Raw genomic sequence first — 4758 nt, 5'->3', positions numbered from 1 at the left:
AGTGCAGCCTGCCCAGGAATAGTGCTGCACACATGGAGAGCTGACACAACAAGATGACACAACAAAAAGAAACACAGATTCCCGGTGCTGCTGATAAGGATAGAAGCTGTCACAGAAGAACACACAGCGAATGACACAGAGAGCAGACAACTGGGGGGGGGGGGGGGGAGGGAGGGGGGGGAAGGGAGAGAGAAATAAATAAAAAATAAATCTTAAAAAACACAGTTATTTAAAATCTAGTTTTCATAGTTGTTTAGGCGGAAGAGTTAGTTTGGGTATAAGGTACCTCGCTGGAAGTGGATTCTGTTGACATTTTGTGTGTGACCTTTCTGCTTTTCTTCTCACTGGAAACTTTCAGGATCTCTTTATTTTTATAGTTAGTACATTTAAATTTTCATGATGATGTCCCAGGTGTTGGTCTTTTTCATTCATTACTTGGGACTCTCAATAGACTTTTTCAGTTTGAAACTCGTGGCTTTCAGGTTTTGGAAATAACATTCTTGCATTAGTTCTTTCATAATTTATACCCTCCTTTTTTTTTCTCTTTCTTTGATTCCCAATAATTTGATATTGGACCATATGGATAGAGCTCCCACGCCCCCCCCCCCCCTTTTTTTGCTTTGTAATCAGTATGTTAAGGAGACATTCATACATTTCAAGAATTGTTTAAATTCTGATATCCAGATTTAAGCAAGTGAACATGTGATGACTTTTTAAACATTCATTAAAGCTATTCATCATAATTTGCCAGACTACCAACATTAAATTGCAGTTACTTTGGAGCATAAGTTAAATGGTTTAAACTGAGCCTAAGAAACACTTTCCTATCTCATACATACAAGCTTCTCCTCCATGTAAATTTCTCTTCACCTTAACTTCTAAGTTATTCAGCTTCTGCAATAAGTACTCTGGACATATCATGGTCCAAAGAGAAGAAGTGAGAACAAAGTAACCAGGACTGAACAATGTATATATAATTTTTAAAAAGATGGCACAGCAGAAGGTAATGCAACTGTAGAAGTGCATGCACCGTCAAGGAGCAGCACATTATGATAAACCCCTTCTTTAGAAATCTATCATTTCTATTACTGATAACAGACTAAATTATATACTGTGCAATCTTCAAATAACATTTGAAGCAACAGAATAAATGCAGAAGCATCACAGCAAATCCCACTTAATGCATGTTAACTGTACAATCCAACACTTCTCTACAAACTATGTTTTTTCTAATTGCCAGTTAAATACAGTTTTAATTTCATAGCTTAACAATGATGGGTCATACACTGAAGTCAACACATATACCTAGCATTTTATTCTAAGACAGTCCATGTATGCAGTGAAAAACAATGAAAAGGTGTGGTCAAACAAATGCTAATGGAATATATATTTTTTTAACAAAAAGTCATTCTTACAAGTATTAAACTTTATCTTCTGACTGGAGTCATCTTACTTTCAGGGCAAAGTCGAAGCTTTTATATTTGAGTTTAATTTTCATTTAACTTTTAAAGGTATAGTTGAATATTATTTAAAAGATTTATTTTATTTATTTCTTCCCTTCCCCCCCCCCCGGTTGTTTACTCTCTGTGTCCATTTGCTGTGTGTTCTTCTGTGTCTGCTTGCATTCTTGTCATGCAGCACTGGGAAACTGTGTGGCTTGTTTTTTAAAGATTCATTTTTATTTATTCTCTCCCCCACCCTACCCCAGTTGTCTGTTCTCTGTGTCCACTTGGTGCACGCCCCTCTTTTTGTCTGCTTCTGTTGTTGTCAGCGGCATAGGAATCTGTGTTCTTTTTGTTGCATCACCTTGCTGCATCAACCCTCCACATGTGCGGCGCCACCCTTGGGTAGGCTGAACCTTCCTTCGCGCTGGGTGGCTTTCCCTATGGGGCGCACCCCCTGTGCATGGGGCTCCCCCACGCAGGGGACACCCCTGCGTGGCCCAGCACTCCTTGCGCATGTCAGCACTGCATGTGGGCCAGCTCCACGTGGGTCAAGGAGGCCTGGGGTTTGAACTGTAGACCTCCCATGTGGTAGACGGACACTCCATCCACCGGGCCACATCTGCTTCCTGTGTGGCTTTTTTTGTTGTTGTGTCATCTTGCAGCGTCAGCTCTCCATGTGTTCAGTGCCACTCCTGGGTGGGCTGCACTTTTTTTCCATTGGGTGGCTCTCCTTGCAGGGCACACTCCTTGCACATGGGGCTCCCCTACATGGGGGCCACCCCTGCGTGGCATGGCACTTCTTGCATGTGGCAGCTCTGCTCATGGGCCAGCTCACCCACATGGGTCAGGAGCCCTGGGTATCGAACCCTGGACCTCCTATATGGTAGGCAGATGCTCTATCAGTTGAGCCACAACCACTTCCCTATAGTTGAATATTAAAACAAAAATGAGCATATTATGATTACAGTCCTTCACCTATTTATACTGCATAGAAAATGCCAGTAGTGACTGTTAGTCACTGGCCCCGCATGAAGATGCTTGACACTGAACACCACCTCTGGGGTGATGTTCATCATCCTCATATGCCTCTCCATTGTAATGGCACCATCTTTCCCTGATTGGGATCAAACTCCACCAGTTCTTACCTGATCTATTTCATCAGTTTCTTCTACTTCTTTCCTCTCAGGTAGAAGTTTTTCCAGCAGAGAAGTTTACCTTAAATTCTATGATTAGGCAACCCTTCATATGGCCTACAATAAATTGGCATGTCTTCATTTAGCACATACTTGATATTTCTATGCTTGACAATCTGACATGGATGAGAGGTGATGACTATAGTTAGGTTGTCAAGAGTGGATATTGGCTTTTGGACGCCATACAATGCTTCAACCAGCTGTATGTCATTCACATGTATAGGTCTTCTCCTCATCTAGTAAAAACAGCATGATCCTTCTGATCTAAAACAATGATAATATCTCCCCGGCTCCAGTCCTGGCTCTTGGTCTCCTTCACCATGGAATTTTATCTTCTATCTTTCTTTATCAATGACTTTATCATGCCTTTATCAATATGAACTTCTCAAAATCTTCTCTCAAACTATCTTCTTTCCATTACAACTTGTATATCTATTTTTAGGACTGATCCATTCCCCATGGCCCTGGCATTCTATGCATACAGACTGAATTTGCTGAACCATTCCAGTTTCTATCTGATGAATTTTTATTTGTTCTTTGGCAATTGGGACAGCACTCTATTGCTCCTTTCTTACCACCTCAGCCTTCACATTTGTTGCAAATCACATTCTTTGCAGAGATAGTTTTCTGGTTGCACAGTTATATAAATCTTCTAAGGTTACCAAGAGCTGATGTACAACATTTTTACCTCTCCTTTCTCTCTGTATCCTCCACCACCTCCAAAAAACATGTCAAAGATGTTTATGGGAGAGCAAAACTCCCCACCTGCTCACGTCTCTTTGATGGCCTCCTTTGTCATATAACTCTTTTTTCTTTGCATCAGAGAACACTTCATAAGCTTGAGAAATCTGTTTAAACCTCTTGACATCATTTGGATTCTTATCAGGGTGGTACTTCAAAGCTAGTTTCCTGTAAGCCTTTTTCAGCTCTTTCTGGGTGGCATTGGGTTTGACACCCACAACATCATAGTTAGAGGTTTCTTTCACCATTTTCTACAGCTGATGAGCAGACCAAGGCCGGCGAGGGAGAGCGGGAAGAAGCGGTCACTGTGCACAGCTCGGACATCTACCACCTGCCTCTCACCGAGTGTTGTGGAAAGTTCCACAATTAACGTTTAAATTTCTTTCTTTTCATTTGCATTTCTTTCTTTTCTCTGGGTCAGTATATTCAGGGAAGAAATTTTCCAATCTTATATCTTGAGTGACTTAAATATGACTGTTTGTGTTCTGATAGCTAACTAGGGGATAAAGTTTGGAGAAGAGGTTGTTCAGAATGTAGATTTCCAATCAATGCCCATTTTCAACTTGGCACCTCACCAATGCCCTTCAGCTGTATCTTCTGTCTCTAAATTCAGAGCCTTCCTTGTTCATTCTTTCCAGAGAGCAAATCTCAGTCTTCAGCACAGATGGAAAAGATAGTCACTGTACAACTCTGGGAGAGAATCTGAAGTTTAATGCTTCTTACTAAGATTTGCTTGTAATTTTCTTTTTAGCCGTACTCCACACCCGGCCTTCAGAGATACCTGCCATCAATTCTTGAGACTTTCCTGGTTTTGTGACACAAGTAGATTATAGACTTAGGTTTCAGCTTTCTCTGCTATGTTAAGACACTGTAGCAGTTTGATATGGTTATGAATTCCAAAAATGGATATTAGATTATGTTTGTAATCTGGTCTGTACCTGGGCATGTTTAAGTTATGATTAGGGCTTTGATTGGACTACATCATTACGGTGTTGGTAGGTACTCACAGATAAAAGGCATGGCAAAGGACAGAGTTGAGGGTTTTTGATATTGGAGTTTGATGCTTAAGTCTTAATCTGGAGCCCCAGGAAGTAAGCACATAGAGAAAAGAGAAGCAAGCCCTGGGAAGAGAGGACCTGAGCCAGGAGAAGAACACAGAGACTAGAGATGGCTCCTTAGACACAGCAGAAACCCCAGGGAGAGAGACAGAGCCGTTCACCTGGTAGTCTACAGATGACCTTGTGGAGAGAGGCAAAGTCTAGAGAGGCTCATAGTCTACAGCTGACCTTGTGGAAAAAACAGAGGAACTGAGCCCAGAGGAACCCAGGAAACCTGACCCCTCACAGACATCAGCAGCCATTTTGCTCCAACACGTGGAA

At 41.6% G+C, this 4758-nt stretch overlaps 1 pseudogene; it reads right to left on the bottom strand.

The window, feature by feature from the left end:
* Positions 1–2456: 2456 nt before the first annotated feature.
* On the bottom strand, positions 2457–3627 carry LOC101435113 (dnaJ homolog subfamily A member 1 pseudogene; annotated as a pseudogene).
* Between the last annotated feature and the right edge of the window lie 1131 nt (positions 3628–4758).

The sequence above is a fragment of the Dasypus novemcinctus genome, chromosome 2, assembly GCF_030445035.2.
Source record: "Dasypus novemcinctus isolate mDasNov1 chromosome 2, mDasNov1.1.hap2, whole genome shotgun sequence".
Classification (NCBI taxonomy): domain Eukaryota; kingdom Metazoa; phylum Chordata; class Mammalia; order Cingulata; family Dasypodidae; genus Dasypus; species Dasypus novemcinctus.
This window is presented reverse-complemented; position numbering and strand designations above follow the sequence as displayed.